The 24,879-nt window shown below is 33.3% G+C and overlaps 1 protein-coding gene across 7 annotated transcripts in view; it reads right to left on the bottom strand.

Moving 5' to 3' along the window:
• The window catches only part of LOC123544902 (muscarinic acetylcholine receptor M2-like), a 131,155-nt gene that overhangs the window by 75,524 nt on the left and 30,752 nt on the right, over positions 1–24,879 (bottom strand). For 5 of the 7 annotated variants that reach the window (XM_053540584.1, XM_053540589.1, XM_053540570.1 and 2 more), the window contains exon 2: positions 22,401–22,541. The exons of the other annotated variants lie outside the window; for them this stretch is intronic. The gene's annotated coding sequence lies outside the window, so the exon portion shown is untranslated. The remainder of the gene's footprint in view (positions 1–22,400; positions 22,542–24,879) is intronic. 7 annotated transcript variants of the gene reach the window in all.

Raw genomic sequence — 24,879 nt, 5'->3', positions numbered from 1 at the left:
AGTTTGTTACATACTGCTGATACACCATTAGAGCAAGTGCGTTGTCAGGAGCTACAAAAGCTATTCAGAACGCAATAAAACTGTGTACAACAAAACAATTAATTTGTTCAGAGTACCAGTACATTTGTCTGATTTGCAGTCAAGAGATGTTTTATAACTTTTCTGCGAACAATGACGAAAATATAACAAATTGTGGTAATTCAAAACTCAATCTTACCTTGTAATAGATAATTATCTTATAGAATGTTGTTACATAAATAATAACTGCGTATTTGAAACTTGATTTCCCTGGAGGAAATGTTATTACAGGATGTTCATTTTATGAAGCATTTTGCCAATAAATCACTTTTTAAAGATGCATATTAAAGATGCAGCAACATTTTCTTGTATTGATATAAGCTGCTGGAACATGTCTGCATAGGACTGCCATTTAAGACTCACTACAGACAAATTGTTTTCTTCTGTGTTTTCATGATGGTAATTATATATGTTTTGTATAGAATATGACTGTATTTACTGTTATAAACTGACAATGACAGATAGTATGTCAATAAATGTGTAGTCAAGTTCGCAAAATACATCTAAATAATTATCTTACACTGCACAAACAAACTGTGGTCTTAAAGAGTTTCTAAACAGGCTTATTAGCTTACTACTCGGTCTTTTGCTTTTGTAACATATATTGTAATCACATGCTACTTGTTGGATAAAATATTGTTTAAACCAAAGTGTAGTCCGAAACTTTGAAATATACTGAAAAGAAAATGACTGAATAAAAAAGTTAAAGATAGCAAAATAAACAAGAGGACCATGATGGTCCTGAATCGCTCACCTCTTCCCACATGACCCAGTTTTGAGTATGACGTCGTTTTTTCTATTATTTGACATAGTGACCTAGTTTTTGAGCTCATTTGACTCAGTTTTGAACTTGACCTAGATATTATCAAGATAAAAATTCTGACCAATTTTCATGAACATCCATTGAAAAATATGGTCTCTAGAGAGGTCACAAGGTTTTTCTATTATTTGACCTATGGACCTAGTTTTCGAAGGTACGTGACCCTGTTTTGAATTTTACCTAGATATCATCAAGGTGAACATTCTCAATAATTTTCATGAAGATCTCATGAAAAATATGGCCTCTAGAGAGGTCACAAGGTTTTTCTATTTTTATACCTACTGACCTAGTTTTTGACCGCACATGACCCAGTTTCAAAACTAACCTAGATATCATCAAGATGAACATTCAGATCAATTTTCATGAAGATCCATTGAAAAATATGGCCTCTAGAGAGGTCAAAAGATTTAAATTATTTTAGACCTACTGACCTAGTTTTTGACCGCAGTTGACCCAGTTTCAAACTTGACCTAGATGTCATCAAGAAAAACATTCAGACCAATTTTCATAAAGATCCCATGAAAAGTATGGCCTCTAGAGAGGTCACAAGGTTTTTTTTATTATTTAACCTACTGACCTAGTTTTTTAGACCCAGTTTCAAATCTAACCTAGATATCATCAAGGTGAACATTCTGACCAATTTTCATGAAGATCCATTCAAGGGTATGGCCTTTAGAGAGGTCACAAGGTTTTTCTATTTTAAGACATACTGACCTAGTTTTTGATGGCAGTTGACCCAGTTTCAAACTTGACCTATAAATCATTAAGAAAAACACTCATATCAACTTTCATACAGATCCCATGAAAAATATGGTCTCTAGAGAGGTCACAACGTTTTTTCATTATTTGACCTACTGACCTACTTTTTGAAGGCATGTGACCCACTTTCAAACTTGACCTAGATATCATCAAGATGAACATTCAGACCAACTTTCATACAGATCCCATGAAAAATATGGCCTATAGAGAGGTCAGAAGGTTTTTCTATTATTTGACTTGCTGACCTAATTTTTGATGGCACGTGACCCACTTTCAAACTTGACCTAGATATCATCAAGGTAAACATTCTGACCAATTTTCATGAAGATCTCATGAAATATATGGCCTCTAGAGAGGTCACAAGGTTTTTCTATTTTTAGACCTACTGACCTAGTTTTTGACCGCACGTGACCCAGTTTCAAATCTGACCTAGGTATCATTAAGATGAACATTCAAACCAACTTTCATACAGATCCCATGAAAAATATGGCCTTTAGAGAGGTCACAAGGTTTTTCTATTAATTGACCTACTGACCTAGTTTTTGATGGCACGTGACCCACTTTCGAACTTGACCTAGATATCATCAATGTGAACGTTCTGACCAACTTTCATGAAGATCTTATGCAATATATGGCCTCTAGAGAAGTCACAAGGTTTTTCTATTTTTAGACCTACTGACCTAGTTTTTGACGGCACGTGGCCCAGTTTCGAACTTGACCTAGATACATCAAGGTGAACATTCCGACCAATTTTCATGAAGATCTTGTGAAATATATGGCCTCTAGAGAGGTCACAAGGTTTTTCTGTTTTTAGACCTTCTGACCTAGTTTTTGACGGCACATGACCCAGTTTCGAACTTGACCTAGATATCATCAAGATGAACATTCTGACCAACTTTCATAAAGATCCCATGAAAAATGTGACCTCTAGAGTGGTCACAAGCAAAAGTTTACGGACGGTCGCACGCACGCACGGACGGCCGTTCTAACGAAACGGTCTTTATGTGACTCCCCCATTGTTCTCTCTATTGTTCTAACAGTCACATAAAAAGAAAAATAGTCACATAAACAGAACGGAATGAATGACATCAAAGAGAAAGTACCGTTATGCAGTCACTTAACCATCATTTCGCGGGCACGGACGGACGGACGACGCGCGATCACAAAAGCTCACCTTGTCACTTTGTGACAGGTGAGCTAATAATAAAAACACAATAGCTTTGGAAGGGCTTTAAATTGTCCATCTGTCATCTTGCAGTGTGTTGCATTATATCTGTTGAAGTTCATGTGGGGAAAAGTAGGTCGAAAGGGTGAGGTGGGTCTTTAAGGTGGACTTATTCCACATTTTAATGAAAGAGGAATGCCTAAAGTGCCCTTTTTAATTATCGAAGGCATGGTCAGGCACCTGGGAGTAACTTCCCTTTTCGCGATGGCACGTGTATGAATCGAGTTCGCAGAGGTGGGGTAATTGGTTCGAATCAAGCGGCAACAGAGACAAGTTTGTTTATTTAGTTGTTTGATGTGGGTAAAATGCATTAGCAATCATTGTTCTTAGAATCCGTCCACAATACTAAACTGACATCATTTTTCCGAGCTTTAAAAGGGAAAGTGTTGTAATAAAATAGTGGTTGTCATCAAATATGATATTATGAATGGACTTCAAAAAATCTATCAATTAGTAATATAATACATGAAACATACTTAATTTACAGGCTTCATATTTTCTACAAACAGCAATATTTCACATAATTTAATCACCTGCTTATACATATGTTATAGGATGTTATCTTATCTTGGCAGGATTTGTTAAAACTTCTGGTTTTTAGCTCGACTATTCGAAGAATAAGTAGAGCTATCCTACTCACCACGGCGTCGGCGTCGGTGTCGGCGTCGGCGTCGGCGTCACACCCTGGTTAAGTTTTTCGTACCAGTTCACATTTTGACAAAGTCTTTTGAGATAAAGCTTTGAAACTTTCAACTCTTGTTTACCATCACCATGTCCAGTTATAGGCAAGAGTACATAACTCTGTCAAGCATTTTGACTGAATTATGGCCCCTTTTGACTTAGAAATCTTGGTTAAGTTTTTCGTACCAGTTCATATTTTGACAAAGTCTTTTGAGATAAAGCTTTGAAACTTTCAACACTTGTTTACCATCACCATGTCCAGTTATAGGCAAGAGTACATAACTCTGTCAAGCATTTTGACTGAATTATGGCCCCTTTTGACTTAGAAATCTTGGTTAAGTTTTTCGTACCAGTTCATATTTTGACAAAGTCTTTTGAGATAAAGCTTTGAAACTTTCAACACTTGTTTACCATCACCATGTCCAGTTGTAGGCAAGAGTACATAACTCCATTAAGCATTTTGACTGAATTATGGCCCCTTTTTGACTTAGAAATCTTGGTTAAGTTTTTCGTACCAGTCCACATTTTGACAAAGTCTTTTGAGATAAAGCTTTGAAACTTTCAACACTTGTTTACCATCACAATATCCAGTTGTAGGCAAGAGTACATAACTCCATCAAGCATTTTGACTGAATTATGGCCCCTTTTGACTAAGAAATCTTGGTTAAGTTTTTCGTACCAGTTTATATTTTGTGTAAAGTGTTTGACATATGGCTTTGAAACTTTTATATCTTGTTCAGTATAATAGTCTCTATCAATAGGCAAGAGTACGTAACTTTCTCCTCTTTTTTTGGCTGAATTATGGCCCTTTTTGAACTTGGAAACTGGTTCTGTTTTGTATATGTCCATGTTTTGTCAAGACTATTTGACATATGTCTTTTAAACTTTAAACACTTGTTTATCATTATGATTTCCATCTCTAGGCAAGAGTACATAACTCTGACAACTATTTTGACTGAATTATGGCCCTTTTTGGACTTTCAAATTTGTTCAGTTTTTCTTACAAGTCAGCGTTTTGTCAAAACTATTTGAACTGTGGCTTTGAAACTTTTAACACTAGTTTATCAACATGATTTCCATCTGTAGGCAAGAGTACATAACTCTGTCAACTATTTTGACTGAATTATGGCCCCTTTTGGACTTGGAAATTAGTTAAATTTTTCATATAAGTCCATGTTTTGCCTAACATATAACTTAACATATTTGCCATCATGGTCACACATTGCCATTTAGTGCAAGACTAATCGAAATCCACAAATACAGGAACATTTTTTGTTTAATCCATTTTTTTGTTTAGTCTGAAAATCTATGGAAATATTTTGACCCCATTCTTCAATCAATTCTTCGAATAGTCGAGCGCGCTGTCATCCGACAGCTCTTGTTCTTGTAGTTATAAAACAGATGTTCACATTGCATTTCATTTCTGAAAATATTAATATTCAGGTTTCTTTAGTGATAGAATATTAACACTTTTCAAAATCCTTTCAGTAGTTAGTTTAGGTTTAGATTTATCCTTTCATTATACAACCTGTCTGGCTTAAATAAACAAGTAAAAGATTAAAATTTCTCATTATTATTTCAAGGTCTGGAATAATGTACAAGAAGTATGAGCTTTATGATCTTGCCTAAATATTCAAGAAAAAAAGTATATATTCAATTTGAAGTCTTCAATAATTTTAAAATATGTATCTTAAGTAAAAACGATAGGGATGGGTTAAGATAAGTCATTAGCACCAGACTGAAATGTAATAATAACTAGAATATTATCTACAATTGTAGATCAGAATACCATCTTCAGTCTGTTCAGGTTTTTAAAAACATATTCAACCTGAGCATAATGATTTACAAGCTAAACGTAGCCGAAATGGGCTTGCCTTGTTGATTTGTTTCATTTTAAAGTTTTTTAATTGAAATTCAAGCGTTCGCTACATGTTCATAATTTACAATCGGGTATAGATTTCAAAATAATAGCATTCTAAATTATGATTCTGAAGCGCTATTCACCTTGTATTCTTCAAATGTTCGTAACAGAGCTACCATCGGACCACGTGATTTATTTTTAAGGCTAGTGTTACAGTATTTTTGTATTCCCTAGGACATAACTTCTGAAATTAATTCACTGTGTAAGCGGAACTATTGATATCTAGAATAACTATATCTTTTATTTGAGAACCCCTTCTTTATACAAAGGCAACCTGTAGTAGTATATTTATATTGCAGCAAGTCAGTTGTAACGTCAAGACGATTCAGTACGAATGTAAGTAACTATCAAACATCCATTCCAGGAATCCTCCGCCAGAAAGCACTCTTATTTGAAAGAAAATACAATTAATTCTCTTTTATAAGTTCGCTTAAATTGACACTAACACGGTGCATATTTACCGGTTATAGACGGAATAATATACGTTTGTCTTTCTTGTTCTTTTCAGATGTAGTTGTAACAAATGGGGCATTATCTCGCAATATTCACAAAACTTACTCTTGCACAAACAGATCATAAATTAGAGTGTCAAAATGCAATGGGGAATATATCAATCTTTTAAATTATGGATAGATTAAAGTGCAACAAAAAACCAGTAGCGAGCAATAAATACATCAAAAACTGCTGCAGCATCTGCTATTTTAGTAGATGGAAAACATACTTTATATACCCTTCGACAGGACAAAAAGCAACTTGTTGATATAATGAAATTAATATGTTGACAAATAGAGAAAACATATGATACGGACAGACCCAGTTTCAAAAATGAATTATAACCTCAGCAGGTAAATAAATGATAAATGTAAAATCCAAAAGCAATACCATACTAAAGAATTCCCAACGTAACATTGTATTACGTATATTCTCATGAGAGTCCCTTCATTAAATACTTAACCTATGGATCTGCCAATCAAATTGACTGTAGTGAAATGTAAAAAACATCATAACATTTACTTCCACGGGTATGATACATCGCAATTCTGTATTAACAAAATATTCCATTGAAAGGCATGCGCATCATCAACGTGGGATTCTCTCACAAATATTTGGAATATTTATTAAGAGCTTGTCCGAACTAAACAAGGAGTAAGATTTCAAGAGGTTGAAAATCAAGCGCATAAGTGGAGCTGGGGGGAAAGCATTTAAAATATACAAAGTCACAAAATCCTTTCGGATTTTAAGTTATTCTCAAGTCAATACAACGCGATCGCATATGAAAAAATAAATAAGCATAGTTTACGTAATTTTGCAGTGTAAGTCCACTGTGTAACCTTTGTAACATATACAGATACCAATCAAGGAGTAACAAAGACTCCAAATACAACACGATTTTCTCTGAACTATTCTAGCATTCTTTATGTGTTCTGTTACAAGAAATCATTTTGAAACACCTGAGTAAAAAGTTATCCAGTTTTCTTTTAAAAATATAGAAGGTTAGCATCGTTTCAGACGTCTGGTAGCTCACGTATATTTTCTCTTGATAGTTCAAAACTAATATGATATGCTATGACATCATTACTATTTGCAATGGACTAATTTTTATGATTTTGTTTTTATTTTTATGCTGAGTCAATCCACGACAAACAGTTTCATTACATTTTGTCATATGCTCAAAAGCCGACATTCACGAACTCATATCCTAACCAAATAGCCGTTTTGACAAAAATCACGAAATTGCATGCCCATGAAATTGAATGAATTATACATTACATGACTGTGTAGTTGTGCACTTTTGCAAGGAAAATCTTCACAACGAGAAAATTGCATATTTTGTCACAAGTCCGTATCAAAGTATATAAGTTTCGTTATTATGTTCGAAAAGTTAGTCTAAACCATTTATGTAATATAATATCTGCTTCACATATAGACATATCGTGTTTTATAAATTTATGTATTGTTTACATTCAGTTTTAACACTAATCACACACGAGATTACTTTTAAATATTTACTGGCCTTTATCGGGCCTTCAAAAGCAATTTATTGGCAGATAAAGTTTCCTAAAGATGAACAATGCATCTTGTGTTATCCTAAGGGAAATTATTCCATCACGGATCTGCTGATTAGTGGCAACTTTAAAGGTTCCTGGAATGTTTTACAACATCAGAATGCATATAGATCAATTACAAAATACAGTATCAAATTGACTTTAAGAAGGCGATTTTATTGTTATAGTGTAACTGCAGCTTTTTACGCTATAATAAATATAAATGCGGGTAATAAAAATATCTTTTAATTTAAATTAAATTATGAACACTAGTTTATTTCCATTTAACTGGTGTTATCAAGTCGAAACACGATGTGTCTGAAGCTGCCTCGCTCTGCACCAAGTCGCAGGGATAACCCGACACCAAACAGCTGCCGTAATAAAATCGGTGTATCTTTTATTATTAACATTGATGTTCATTATCAAACAGATCATAACAGAAATGGAGACAAGCTAGTCTGACATTTTATATTTGATATTGGTTATAAAATCATATTCATCGATTAATTGACACTTAGGGAAATCATTAACTATATTTTAAGAGAACGTAACTTTAAATAAAGGGCCTCAGACAAGAAAAGAACATTAATCATATTTTGTTCTTGACCATTACATTACCTTCCTATGAAGCCTACGGTCTGATTAAAGGCTACTTTGAAAGAAACATATTTATTTGACAACGCTTTTTCTGCATATTTGGAAAATCTGACCAAATAACATTTTCGTGAAACCTAATTAACCCTTAGCCTGCTAAATATCTCAAATGGACTGGTCCATCATTCAATATGGGCTATACTACTTATTATTCAAAGTGGTGTTCACTGAAAATTTACTGACTGAGCGAACAGTGCAGACCATGATCAGCCTGACTGGTCACAAAGGCAGAATCACTTGCCACCAGCAGGCTAAAGGTTAATGAAATATTCATGATAAAGAAAAGGTATTAAGGTAGACATTTTTCTGCGGTAAACGAAGCGTGATTGCTGCACATGAGGCTCATATTCGGATTAGCGCTTATTCGGATATAGACATATTCGGCTTTCGTTGTCGGAAATGAATTCTAGATATTCGAATATTTTGTAACACCCGTGACGTTGACATAAACTAAAACGTTCACATGTGATGTCAAACATAGGCACTCTGTCTAGTATATAGTATTTGGGCGAATTTGCGTTACCGATATATCTGGACGCTATTTAAAGATTTTGAGAAACGCCTACTTTTTCGAAGAATAAGTCAGGACTGATTTAAACTGGTAATCGATTTCTTTTAATAAAAGTCAGAAATTGTTCACGAGTTTGTAATCGACGTCAGCACGTACCGCATGAGCTACACCTTCAGCGGCAACAACGATCGCATTCCAGTTTAACAATAGAAACCACGATACTCGGTCACATTTAATGAACAATAATAAGTGAAGCTCACAATATCAGCATACAAATTACGAAAAGGAAAAAAATCCTTACACATGATAAGGCGTTTTGTATTTAACTATTCAGCCACTCTACGTCATATGCAATGAAACAAATTACAATTTCCATTGCAGCTTCCTCAAATTATTCCAGGCTGTTATTTGCATTGTTTGCAAATATCATGTATACTATAGTATATACACTGAACTTTCGTTGTAGCACTAGCATTTTAGACCTTTCCGGATTTCTTATCACTATCAGACAGCCAAGTGTTGTATCCATTGGCAATGCTTTGGCAGAAATTAGGAGAGAATCTTTCTGAATATCAAATATGTAATAGAACATGATAACAATTATACAAGTTTATCTATTTTAGACTGCTACTTTATTGCATTTCTGCATACCATTCTTCTATTCAACTTAAAATAAATTGCATTAGATTAGATTTTTATATTTAACAAGAACATATTTAATGGCTCTCCATGCTATCAAAAGTGTTACTTGACAACTTTTAAAAGATTATAAAGTTAAAAGGTTTTCTGTAATAAGATCTATACAGGCTGGTGTATTATTATCAAGTTTCAAAGAATACTTGGCATGAATTGAAAAAGTATGCTACAATCGTAGTAAACAAACCAATTTTCATAGAGTTCATTATATATTAGCTCTCGTTGCTTTGACTTTTATAAATGGGGAAAACTTGCATTCAAGGTCACTGTTCTAGGGTCTCATAATAAATAAATGCATGGCAAATAACTTCGCGAATCACAACAAAAGCAGTGATGTGACATGAATCGTACTTGTTTGCGGATAAGCTAAAAGGCGATCCTTACGATGATGATATCTATAAGGCAATGTCTAGGGGCATACCATAGGTGTCAGTACCGTTTTTATTATCCAGATATGCAAATATTATTCATAGCATAATATGAATCTTGCCAGTTATTACGTTTGTCTAGATTTCTGCAAAGAAGATTTCCACACGTTTAGGAAAACAAACTTGACGTACATACTAATTTACACGTATTAGTAATAAATATTTGCCTTGTAGCCGGAGTAAAGTTGAAGGTTCGACTGACGACAGCCCTATGGGAAAACAAGGGACTTAAAGATATACAATTCTGTGCTTTTTCTGTGATTTTACTACGCTGGAGGAGACAACAAGTTCATAAAAGGAGACGTTTCCCGCACTGGTAAATAATTAAGGAATAAAACCAGACATCAGTGTTATAGAAAAATATTTCAGTAGATAATGAGAGATTAAAATGTTTGACTGAACATCCAGTTCATAACCAAAGCAATTAATCTGTTTATTGAATATTTGATATCAATTTCTGTTCCATTATTAACTACCTGCTATTATACATAAGACTGCTCTTTGGAACTTGTTTAATGACTCAAATGTACAAAATCAATAATGTCAAACGCATGTAAACAGAATATAGGATTTGGTGGTGTTGCGAATCTTGTAACGGGAGCCATGAATTGTTGTTCCCTGTTTAATTAAAACAGCTCGGGTTTTAATTCAATCTTAACTCGGATGTCATAGCAAGAAGATAACATGTAGCTACTATTTTTCCAAAATCAGTACCAAAATAAATGCTAAACAAGAGTGTCATTATGACCCTGGATCGCTCACCTGAGTAATATCAGCTACATATATCAAATGTCAATCTGATGCTAAAATATTAAGAAAGTAGGTCAGTAGGTCACATTCATGGTCACTGAAAGTCAGTTTTAAGATCAGTGTGCAAAACGGTACATGTCACCTAAATTTCAAGGCTGTATCTTAAAAAATAAGAAAGTAGCTCGGGGCAGGGCCTCTTTTCACCCCAGGGGCATAATTCAAACAATCTTGTTAGAAATCAACTAGGCAATGATACATACCAAATATCAAAGGCCTTAGGCCTATTTTTTTTCACATATAAGTCTATGTACAACTTGGGACACCCTGGGTGGGGTCTCTTTTTAACTAAGGGGCATAATTGAATAATCTTAGTATAGAGGACCACTAGGCATTGCAACATACCAAATATCAAAAGCTTAGGCCTTCCAGTTTCATACAAGAAGATTTTTAAAGTTTTTTTCCATATAAATATAATGTAAAACTATGGAACCCCAGGGAAGGGCCTCTTTTCACCCCACGGTAATAATTTGAACAATTTTGGAAGAGAACCATAAGGCAATGCTACATACAAAAACTTGGTAAAGGACCAATAGATGATGCTACATACCAAATATCAAATACCTGGGCCCTGCGGTTTTGGACAAGAAAATTTTCCCTATATAAGTATATATTAGCCATGTGACCCTGCGGCAGGCCATATTTGTCCTTAGGGGGATACTTTGAACAAACTTGATAGAAGACTATTTGATGATGCTACATACCAAATATCAAAGCCCTAGGCCCTATGGCTTTGGACAAGAAGATTTTCAAAGTTTTTTCCCTATATAAGTCTATATAAACCATTAATTTGACCCCGGGGCGGGCCATATTTAACCCCAGGGGATTATTTGAACAATCTCAGTAGAGGAACACTAGACGATATTACATAAAAATATCAAAGCCCTAAGCCCTGTGGTTTTGGACAAAAAGATTTTCAAAGTTTTTCCTATATAAGTCTATATAAACCATATGACCCCCAGGTTTTTCCTTTCGGTTGCCATGGAAACCAGAGTTCTGCATGATTTTCAACTTTACTGGTTTAAAAAGTATATATTTTAAATTCTACTGCATATTTTATGTAAGTCGTTTTCTTAGACATATTACGCATTGTAAAGGTTTAAAGCTTATTGTCGGAAACTGTTTCCAAGCAGCCTTCTTAGGAATACTTTCATTACTGGTAACTTTTGTCACGTCTGTACCCAGTGTTATAAGAGTATTCCTGGTCCTTTCAAATGGGATCACTTATCCGTTAAAGAAGATAATACGTAAGAAGTGTTGAATTTTTCTTAAAAGATTAATTTAACAAGATAGAAACTTACTTTTATTTTTCTCTCTTCAATACAAAATACATGCCTTTAGTTTACTCCATTTATACAAGCTAAGAGTGCTCATAATATTTAACACAAAGAAATTGTAATTAGTTTTGACAGTTTTATAAAAGTATGTAAAGCCATTCGTTTAGTTTCAGTTTGTTTTGGAAAGCCCTTCGCTGTACTAATGACCATATTAGTGAATTTATTAAAAAACAAACGCCAGTTCTTTGATGCCACCCGAGATTTAGCCAAACGTAAGGTTATGGTAATCGTTTAAAGAGTTTACCTTGCAATGCTCAGTCAATATTGAGGACGAAATATTTGCCTAGACCTATTCTTTGAATATTCATTCATTATAACTTAGATTATTATTTTTGTTATCATTATCGACATTTTATGTTATTACTTTAATTGAATTCGTGGATTTTTTACGCCGGGGAGCTTAACACGGACTAAATATACATTGACCCCGGGGAGCGTTATTCGAATGAGAATATAATGCGGTGCTTCAACTGACGTATAAGGCTCCTTAGGGAATATTATTCGGAAGGAGCGCTATACGGTCCCACTAAGCGGGAATTTGAATAAAACCATCAACCTGATATAATTCAATGGAGTTTACACAAGCTTGTCATTTGAAGCGACCTAACCCGCATAGCTACAGGCGCCCCGCTTTTAATATTGTACTTGGAACTCATTGGGTGTAACAAATTCAAATGCTATTAATCTCAATCGCAAATCGTAATAAATGGTTCGTACGCTGGATCATCACTTAATCATTCATAATGTGCGGCAAATTTATGGCATGATAGTGACCTGAACCACCCGGCGGCACAGTCGTGCTTGGCTATGCTATTGTAAGGTTTAAGAATCCAAGAAGTATAACTTTATAAAATTATAAATAGCATGAAGCATTATTTCAGTTGCAATATGTAATGAATACACTCAAACTCCCATATTTTATCGTTTAATCAGAAAACAGTTTTTCCTTTAAGTTTAATGCTATTAATGGATTAATTGCAACTTTGTACAATAAATTCATGAATAGAACCCCTTAAACAGGATACCTATAAGGAGCTATTTGATGAATGTAACGACGAAAATGTTTGCATTGTCTACTAGAAAATCTATCGCGTAACAAATATGAAATGTTACTTCTACCATTACCTCAACAAAACAGTCTCTGCATATGTTGACAAACGCAGCCGTATTACACGATTTCAATAAATTATTCAATCCTACTTGCTAAATTAATAGTTTCAGGATACAGAAGCATGGTAAAATAACTCAAAACAATCACAACACACTGATACACATGCCTCTGAAAATCCATAAAATGTATGAAAGAAAACATCCATAAATTGTCCGTTGTACTTGTATTTCATCGAAAGCTGCTAAAAATGTAAGACATTCGTTAGTCGCCGGCAGTGGACAGATAACCATTATAACACCATACATACTGTTCATGCAAAATAATCAGTTAGGAATAATTCAATTAAAGAAACTATGTTAATACGGATAATATGCTTTAATGATTTATCTATACAAAGATATTGGTTACACTGCGCATTAAAATGAAAAAAAAGATATACTACGGGCATCTTTTAAATATTATCTTTATATTTGTTTACCACTGTATTATATACAGCGGACGGCTGACCGCGTATTAATTGAAATTTCTAAAAATGTTAGAAAGTAGTTATGGCCGTAGTGTTCTCTTCAATGAAAATGTCAAAACAACTGCCTCAGAAAAGTATGGCTTTATGTTAACGCCAAAGTATTTCTTTTCTGAAAACTACCTAATCAATATTTGTAATATGATAAACTGCAATAAACTTCTAAATAATAGACTTCAAATCATCTGTGGAGCATGAACCTTATCTTAATTGTCCTCTTATTTAAACATTCAGACGAGCGTTAGCACAAATGAGAACGGTGTTAATACTTGGCAGAGTAAACAATCTATAAACAGAATGTGAAATGTAAACTTTGTTCTGCAGATGTTGAAGACCAAATGCACTATGTTCTTGTGTGCCCCATAGACTTTGATTTAACAGTACATGCCTTGAAAATACTATCGTACAGTTTGGTAGTGAGGACTGTATAAATACATATTCGGTTTTGCAAATATATATTAAACTGAATGAAACAGTATATGAAGAATAAGGCAAATTTCCTTTTCATTTTGTATTTATTTTGCGAAAAGAAATAGTTTTAAAACTTTGTTTAAAATTAGGGAACTAGACTGGCATCAGTCGTCAGAGTCCTCTAAAATAAGTATCTCTACCATATTGGATTGCATATAAATAATTTGTATATCGAACAATATAAAATCCCTTTAAAAAGGCGTATGTTATTGATCATTATTATTCAACTTTACAATATTACAAACTGCATTAGACCAACTGCGAACAACATATGAAACAGAAAGAGTTAATACAAAACATTATTATTCAACTTTACAATATTATACACTGTATTAGTTCAATTGCAAACATCATATGAAACAGACAGAGCTAATACAAAACATAACTGAGCCAATATGAGAAAAACAGGGCCAATACGGAATTCAAGCATTTTGATTGGTTCAAAAGAGAGGGCCAATACGGAGAAGCCACTTCCGTTAGATTTTTAAATGACGCCATTTTGTTTTACATCAGAGTTATAGATTACATTTTTTTCACATTTTGACAAAAAATCATCCAACATATTCATTTAATAACCAAGTATGACTGAGCGGGATGTACGTCTTCAGAGATTGCAACGGTACTTTCGCTTATTCGGTATTGTGTAAAATGCAAGTGTTTCCTGTCAGAAATTCTTGCAGTTGTCAAGGAAAATAATAAGAAAATATGGAAACTCAGATTAATTAAAAGGATGAAATTTATCTTTAACAGACATTTTGATAGTGTGGACTATTTGTGCAATGATAAATAGCGATTCAAGTGCTGGAAAGTGGATGAATAATTTGGCGAACAAGAGTGTCAGTTGTGAACTGCAAACAATTTCGGATAAGAATTAAACGAGGCATGGGACTATATAATATGTGCTTGGTTGGTTGTATTATCTTGATCAAAACATGTGTGTATAATTTTGCGTCTCGTTGCTTGCAGCCTAAAAGGAAATGGCTTTAAAAGCAGTTTTTATCACAGTTCAAATGATAAGATACTCGCTAAAGAAAATAAATAGGAATTCCAAAAAATAAGGTAGGTTCTAGTTACTCTTGATTATGTCGCATTAAAAATATCTCTCAAAATTATTCTCAAGTACTTACATACAATCCATTCTGTTTTACTGACGAAAATGATCATGATTTCTAAAATAAGTCTAAACAACTTGTCAAGATTTTTCACCTGAACGTGCATAGCTGTCAAAAGGTAACTCACAGAGTTCTTATACTGTTACCACCAATAGTTGAAAGTTGAATAATAATAATTTCATTAATCAAGCGATTTCATATTGGCCTAGTTATTTGTCCTCGGGCAGTCGTATTGGCCCGAGGCCTACGGCCTCGGGCCAATACGACAACCCTTGGACAAATAACAAGGCCAATATGAAATTGCTTGATTAATAACATTATATTACTGAGCCAATATGAGAAAAGAAGGGCCAATACGTAAGAACGAGCCAATGCGGAATTCAAACATTTTGATTGGTTCAAAAGAGAGGGCCAATACGGGGAAGTCATTTCCGTTGAGATTTTTAAATGACGCCATTTTATGTTACATCAGAGTTACAGATTACAATTATTTTCACATTTTTGACACAAAAATCATCTAACATGTTCATGCAGATGACTGAGCGGACGTACGATGTCGATGCACGTCTTTGTAGATTGTAACGATACTTTCGCTCATTCAGTATTCTGCCGTACATACAAGTGTTTTCTGTCAGAATGAAATGATAACTAGCGATTCACATGCTGGAAAGTAGATGGATAAATTAGCGAACACGAGTGTCAGTTGTAAACTGCAAACAATTTTGGATAAGAATTAAACGAGGCATGTATAATATTATGCTTGGTTGGTTGTATTACATGTATCTTGACCGACACATATGTGTACACTTTTGTGTCTTGTTGCATGCAGCCTAAAAGGAAATGGCTTTAAAAGCAGTTTTTATTACAAATACTCGCTAAAGAAAATAAATAGAAATTCCAAAAATATAAGGTAAGTTCTGGTTACTCTTGATTATGTCGCATCAAAAATATCTCTCAAAAATATTCTAAAGTACCTACATACAACCCATCCGGTTTCACTGGCTAAAATAATTATGATTTCTAAAATAAGTCTAAACAACTTGCTGAACGTGCATAGCTGCCATAAGGTAACTCACAGATTTCTTATCGTGTTACCGCCAACAGCCGCAAGCTGAATAATAATATTATCATTAATCAAGCGATTACATATTGGCCTAGTTATTTGTCCTCGGGCAGTCGTATTGGCCCGAGGCCGTACGACAACCATTGGACAAATAACAAGGCCAAAATGAATACGAAATTGCTTGATTAATAACATTACAATACAGGATGGGACCGCATCTATGATTGATATGTCTAAATACGATTTAGTCAATCGTTATTTTAAGTCTCATTCAGATATTATAGCAAATGTTAACATTTGAAAGCATTTTACATGTCTTAGAATATGTTAACAGTCATATGAAATTGCACCTTATCGATATAATTGTGAACGATTAGTCAGAGAAAATTGTGTATGTAAATACTGTAATCAAATGACTATTGAGCCTGAATATCATTTTCTTTTCGTGTGCCCATTTTATTCAAACTTACATAATGAGTATCTTTGGGCTGTCTCGTGGCCAAAACGGAATGCAACCTTTTATTAAGTAACAATAAGGTAAAACTGTGTAAAATTCCTATGTTTTAAAGTAAGTTTTTCTTGAGCATTTTGATACTCTTAAAACGTATGTACAACTTTGCTTAGAGGATATATTAAGTTCAAATGCTCTAATATTTTTTATTGGCTTTAACATCGCACCGACACAATATAGGTCATATGGCGCCTTTCCAGCTTTGATTGTGGAGGAAAACACCATGTGCCCCTCCGTGCATTATTTCATCACGGGTCGGCATCTGGGTAGAACCACCGACCTTCCGTAAGACAGAAAGATGGGTTCCCAACATAAAGAATTCAACGACCCGAGTGTAGCTCGGAAAAAATATAGGTGAGGGGCAAGTGATTCCGATTCAAAGACCTTAATCAACCGGAGATCCCCTCAAATGTCATAAAAGGCCATAGAAGCCATTGACACTCTGTGACAGTTTGTACCGCTGCAAGATAATGTCAATTTACATGGCGAAGAAAATGTCTTCTAAAAACAAAACAAATAGTTTAATTCACATTTGCTTGCGGATAATTCAAAGTTGAACAAGACAGTGTAAAAACCACTAGGTACCGTACCAGTGTCAACATTCCGGATCACCATTCAATCAGCAATAATTGTTCACTCACAAATGAGATGTTCAGTCACTGTACAGAAGTTGCACGAATCAATTCGACAGTTTCATAAAAACTTCTGGCAACTATTCCATGTTCTCTATGTCACGACTGTAACTGACTCTATGTCACAACTATGACCAGTAAACTTAAACTTAAATGACTATAAAAGGAAATTCGTCTTAACTATGAAACTATCTGAACTGGCTCAATTTATCATGAGGTTTTGTGTAACAATAAAAACTTATACTTAACTACGTCCGTTGACCCGAACACACGAAACTATCAAAATATAGATGTTTTAAGTATATTTATATATCAAAGTATTGAAGCTTATATCTTCATCAGATATTTAAAACAACAGTTACAACAACAATGCATGTGCTACAGAAATATATTCATACAATTTTAGCTTAAACTTATTTCATTTTGTGACATATTTCAAATATTCTTTCAGTTTTCCACAATATATGGTCAATATTATTATTTTTCTTCAATAGATTACATTATTTATTATAATTTTATGATGTATAGTCAGGGCGGGTGATCACGTGACTTTTGTTTATGATCACATTGTGTCCACCGTAATGGCTGCCCCCATGTACTTGAAGGTTTTTTTGTATTTTTCTTCAATTTTACATCATATTTGATTTGATTTTACCTTTCATGTTCCAGTCAACAACTTTCTGGTTCCAACGATGTCTTATTTTGCTATGTGAGTGTTGCCGTTTTTCCATTTACCCTGCAGAGATTTTCGAAGCGGTGATTTTTCTCTAGAAAAAGTGTGGTCACATTGAGTCCCAAATTCCATAAAACACATTTTATGCATCTTAACAGGTTCTTTATTGATGTAAATTGAATGAAAATGCATCTTAATCATGTATTTTCCTTCACATGCGACTTCTGAATGCTTAATTATGCCTGTTTTCTACAACGTTCCAGGGATTCATGTCTGAATGGTTACATTACGTCATGGTCACATTGTGTCCAATAAATTTAGCAAATTGTGTACATAGCAATTAATTCCAATCTTCTATATGTTAATGAGTCTTTTAAACTGATTTAGTGTTGCAATTCAATAAAGGTATTATAAAAGTACTAAATAGGTTGTCCAACAGGCAGTATGTATACTTTCGGGCTTGTCACATCATGGCTAAAAGAAAAAAATAATCATTTTTTCCGAGGGAAAGTGTCATTTATATTTTTTCTGTAAGCTAATTCCTGTTTTTACATCATTTTGAACCTTTAATTGACATTTTGTACCATTTTCGAGAAGGCTTTTTGTATTTACAGAAAAGTAAGTGAACCTTTTTACACTTTTCGTAAGAGTTAAAATTGCCTAATTTTGTGTCGCTCAACAATCTTGACTAAACTTATTCTGCATTGTATTTAGAATCTTTTGGCATCATTTTCAAACTGTTTTCATGCAAGTCTCCCAAAATCCATTATCATTGGCACATAGTTTTAATTGTCTGTGTATTCAAATATATATTGTCGCCAAAGCATTGATCAGATACGTAACCTTCATCAGATCCATTACTATGAAGTGAAACAAATTTGAAAATCTTATCTTTATTAATAATGTGCGCCCCTTACATACAACATTTATAATATTATTTTAAATTTTGATAAACAGAATGTTACATAACAAAATCCACATACATTGTTGATTTATGCATGATTTCACAATCAGCAATCGACTTTTTTATTTTCCCTTACAGAACAGAAGAATCGCTGATAAGCATTTCACTAACATGAAATATTTTATCTTTACTTATATTGCATTGAAAAGGAAGAATAATTAAGGTGGTGAAACCAAATACTAACTAGTACGTGATAAACAGATAATTATTCAGAATGTCACATCATTCTGCGTTTTAGAAATACATAAGGTTAAAGGTCAGTAATTCAAATCCTTCTTTGTTTCATATAAAAAACGACATCTTCATGTCGTCTTTACGTATCTTTATAGAACATCACTTTTTCCTGCACCAATTTTTCATGAAAGTTCTATCACAAATTAACGAAAAAATGAAAAGAAAATAGGGGGTTGAATAATTCCTAGTGAAATGCCAGTCAGTTGTGGTCTGCTACCCTAAAAGTGGCGCATATTTGCTCTCCTCCGCGCAATAAACACCTACTTCCGGTTTCGATCTGCAAAACTTGCCATGTGGGTTGTATGAACATGAAAACCGTCTCATTTCATGCAGAATGTATTCTAGTAGCGAAAAAAGTGTGATTAAAGCACTCGTTCTACGCGAATTTGCGCAGATAATGCGAAAATTAGGATCTATTTATTATGGACTTCTTTCGACTACACCTCGGAAGCACATTTTCGACCGAATTACTGACCTTATTCCATAAGTGATGGAATTAATATCATATAATCACTGAAGGGATGTAATGAATGTTTAAGAAACAGTTGTACACCTCAAACAAATTGTCACTATCTGAGTCTGACCTTTGTGAGACCTCTGTACAACATAGTGTAATCATAGCTACCGATTGGCCTATACCATCTGAGAGATCTTAGACATCATGTATGGCTGTAAGCACACAAATTGACTCAATTTATAATGTTCTTAAAAATCAGATACGTTAACTTTGGATTTTATATCGAAATCTGTAACAAAAAAAAATGTATAAAATCGTTGAGGCAATTAATTCTTATATCAAGCAGTCATATATGGTTTCATTTTTCATTATTAACATTTTGAATTATTAACATTTTTATGCTTCCATATCTCATGTTTTTATTTCGATGTAAATGAGATGTGGAACCAAATGTGAAGACCTGTTTGGCGCCATATAACCTATACTGTGTTGGTGCGCCGTAAAACCCAAATAGATAAATAAATAAATAACATTTTTATGCAGTAAGTATATCTGTTTTATATAGTGACAGTTACGTTATATTACTAAATACCTCGTGTATCAATGCGTGCATTCGTAGTGCATAAATATCACACCTTGAACTGTGATATTGATAATACTATATAACGATGTTTAAGCTGCTACTTGTGATTAAGATCTAGAATTTACGTTACTATATTAAATGCCAGGCTGTCAAACTTATGTGACCTGCTGTAGGCTTCAATTTTATTTCTTCCTTTAACCTGAGAGCTTAGTTAACATTAGCTTAGTTTGTAGAAATTAAAACGTAAGACATGCATACACGGTTTTGTCAAAGTGATCTGAATATGTCAAATAAAATGTTGTATTTCATTTATAGATGATACTCAAAACAATGTCCTATATTAAAAAGAGCTTGATAGTAACGTATCCGTTTTTGGAATTCTGATGTTAATTCCATCACTTTTGCATCCCTAAAGCACAGAACACATTCCGAATTTAAAATATCTTTAAAGTATCAGTTCCTCACGTATCTCGTTTCAACTTCATGTAGGTGAAATGTTTATTGCTGATTGTGAAATAATGCATCAATTATTCAATAATGAATGTGGATTTTGTTATTGATTTCTAGTAACCGATGATACTGTTTATCAAAATTTCATAATATAAATGTTGTATGTAATGGGTGCACATTATTGATAAAGATAATGCTTTTCACATTTTTTCACTTAATAGTAATTTAACAGAATCTGATGAAGGTAACGTATCTATTAACACTTAGAGGAATAAGTGTAAAAAAAGGTTCATTTACTTTTCCATCAATACAAAAAGACTTCTCTGGTACAAAATGTTAATTAAAGATCCAAACTGATGTAAAAACAGGAACTAGCTTACAGAAAAAAAATTGATACTTTATCTAAAAAAAATATTATTTTTCCTTTTAGCCAATAATTATGTGACAAGCCCGAAAGTACTGCTGGACTACCTGTTTAGTACTTATATGTATACCTTTATTGAATTCAACACAATAACACTTAAAAAGACTCACTATCATATAGAAGATTGGAATTATTTGCTATGTACACAATTTACTAAATTTATCGGGCACAATGTGACCATGACGTAATGTAACCATTCAGACATGAATCTCCGGAACGTTGTAGAAAACACGCATAAACATTCAGAAGTCGCATGTGAAGGAAAATACATGATTGAGGTGCATTTTCAGTCGATTTCTACCAAAAACAAACCTGTAAAGATGTATAAAATGTGCTTTTTGAATTTTGGACACAATGTGACCACACTTTTTCAAGAGAAAAATCACCGCTTCGAAAATCTCTGCAGGGTAAATGGAAAAATGGCAACACTCACATAGCAAAATAATACATCGTTGGAACCGGAAAGTTGTTGGCTGGAACATGATCGGTTAAATATGTTCAAATATGATGATAAATTGAAGAAAAATACAAAAAACCATCTTGTACATGGGGGCAGCCATTAAAGTGGACACAATGTGATCATAAACAAAAGTCACGTGATCACCCTCCCTGTTAGTGTAAGGGTGCATTAGCAATAACTGTCATTATCACCTAAACAGATTAACAGGTTATCTTTTATTTTGAGACTCAACACCTGTCATACTTAAAACGCAGGTTTAGGGTAATTAAAGTAACCTAGTATTTTGTCATAAAATAGATATTGATACGTGTTAAAATAATCAGTACATACCAAATGGTATTTTGTTGATGTGAAGAAATTCAGTGAAATTCACGGGCCTTCCTCATCCAACAGTTTGCCCATACCAGTGTTATCACCAAATTTTGAGAAGAAAAAAAAACATCGGGAACAAAGTGCAATGTACAATAACTAAGTTTTGAAAGCTTCCAAACTCGTAAACAATGTTAAATCCAGTATCAAGAACAGAACTAAGACACTTGAAACTTGGTTAATAAAGGTAGTTTAAGTTTTAATCAGAAAGACAAGGATCACATAAAATTCAAACGAAAGTTGAGATAACACGAGACTGCTTTGGATTTCCGTAGCTTTCATTTTGATACATCTGGAATATTAGACTATATTAACATAGAGACACGTGTTGTCAGTTGAATGACTAAACCTACTGGGCAGGCTATTTCATTTAAAAGGCATAAAAAGGCAGTAATACTTACTGTCTATGAGTTCCGAGACATTGACAGTTCCATGAAATTATTTTTACACTTTTATTTCATTAGTGACTCTGTGTTGTATCTATATCATTGTTTGCATGTTGAGTCATTCCTCTGATGCATTTTGAATAACTTTTGTTGCCTCTGCAAATAGACACAATTCAATGTTTTATAAAGTAATGAACATTAATTAGCCAATTTAAATATAATCCCGTATCTCGTACCATCGTTGCATTCAAGTACGTTTAATATGAAGAAAAAGTAAAAGGAACGAAGAAATCTATATAAAATTGATATTTTAACGATATGTTACATCGTAAACACATCTGTTGCGATGATTGCATTCTGATACATACACTATTTTAATGTTTGCGTGCTATTTACTCCCAATATTTTTCTTATTTTGTCATAAAATTCAGTTGAAATTAGTTCCCGTGAAATTCCAAGCGATGCGGCATTTGGTTCTTAGTACAAACATACACAATAAGGCGCGTTTTAGCGGGGGTTGGGCAAGAGCACAACAGGCAAATTTAAAGCAGGTTCGCAATTTGCCTCTTATTTCCATATATATAAGATACAAAATACAGCTTATAACAGAGCACCATTGGACGTCAAAAGATGGTATTCACACAAAACTACAGTTATATATTCACACAAAAAAATAACTAACCAAATACGGGAAAGCGCCTTGCGTAACGAGGAGAGTGCATATTTCAAAACACATCGGCTGTGTAAACATAAAATGTTGCTGGATATTGTATGCACATTTGCATATGTCCGAATTGTACAGGTTCGAAAATGTCTTTATTATCTGTTAACATGCATCACAAACCAGCACTGACATAATATTTTTCTAACTGATAGAGACCAGTAAATCTATAAATACCAATTGCGAACGATTATTTAGTTGACAAGGATAAAAAGAAGTTTTAGAAAAAATGTACATAAAGGGAAAGAATTAAGTTTAGTACAGTAAAAATTTCCAATACGTATACAATTCCTAATGTTAATAGAGCAATCAACATGACAATATACCATCACTACAGCAAATCATGAAGGCGGTATACCAGATCCTTTATAACATTACAGACGAGTGCATTTGCTAAACAATTAAAACATGTTTAATGTATTTGTTTATGTGTGTCGAAGAAAACAGCTTTAATTTTATGCTACTGCGTCATAAGCTGTTTGTTAATATATGCTATAACTGTACTTTTATGTATCATGTTGCACTATAAAAAAATAAATAATAATAATAATAATGAAAATAATATCCATAATACATATGCTAACCATCAGTGTTTCTTTAAAGACAAGCCGGAACTCCACTCACATAAAACATTTAAATACAGATTCTTTATTTTTTGTTATTTATATCATTCAAAATGAACTAGTAGACTTTTATGGATTTTGGTATCAGGCTTTCCATAATTTCACATGTGTACTGTGTAATATATAACCGAAGTACTTAGGTTTGAATAAAACATGACATGAAGATGTACTTGCGTCTGTGTATGAGCAACCAAATTCTATCTAATTTGTTCAAACCACTGTAAAGACTACAGCATTATCCGCTGATATTAAGTAGTTGTTTTCTAACTTCTTCAATCAGTCAGGAAAATACGACATTACACAAAGTGAAATAAAAAGAAAATAGAATTTTATTACAATGAATAAATTGCATGTGCCTTAAAGATTTCAACTCATAGGTCTGTTTGTAAATTAAAAAAAAAACACCTCTGTGTGCAAAAGGTATGGCGCCACAAATGGTTTCCTAGAAAACAAATCGAATAGTAATCATGTAATTATGTCTTTTTATCCAACTGATTCATAAAAATTATTTTCGCAGAATGTTAAAAGGACTAGGAAGGTGGTAGTTAGATCTTTTGAAATCTTTTAAATATCTTTTTAAAAAGTCCATTTAGCGTAAAAATGTATTTTCCCGTTGTAATATTCAGGCAGAATCTCAATTTTCAAAAAATGAAAGGTAAAATATTGTTTTTATGCTAACTAAAATATGCTGAAAGTTTTACAGCTATTCATCTACGAAAATAGCAAACATATAGCGTTTCTAAAATTGTTTTCACAATAAATTCAAAGTACAGAACAATATTTTGAAAATTAAACATCAATTTTATTATCTTAAGAATTTTTTTATAATCTCAAACTTAAGGTATTTCTTATATTCTAAGTGAATTGGAGGAAAACCTTTTTTTCTGGAAAAGGTGGATCAACCAGAGACTGTTTATATACATATGATTATTATAACGTATTAAGGTCTGTTTCTTATACAGTATAAAATGCATTAATTGGTTATAATGTAACACTGTTGTATTTGTATAGATTGTTTATACTTACAACTGTTATTGTACTTTTCTAATATACTAATTGTAACCGCTATTTTAGATAATTGTATAATGTTTATGACTTAATAAATTAATCTTGAATCTTATAACTGAGAGAACAACTTAAACGTCTGTCA

The sequence above is a fragment of the Mercenaria mercenaria genome, chromosome 1 (genome assembly GCF_021730395.1).
Source record: "Mercenaria mercenaria strain notata chromosome 1, MADL_Memer_1, whole genome shotgun sequence".
Classification (NCBI taxonomy): Eukaryota; Metazoa; Mollusca; class Bivalvia; order Venerida; family Veneridae; genus Mercenaria; species Mercenaria mercenaria.
The sequence above is the reverse complement of the archived record's forward strand: the minus strand, read 5'-3'. Positions and strand labels throughout refer to the sequence as shown.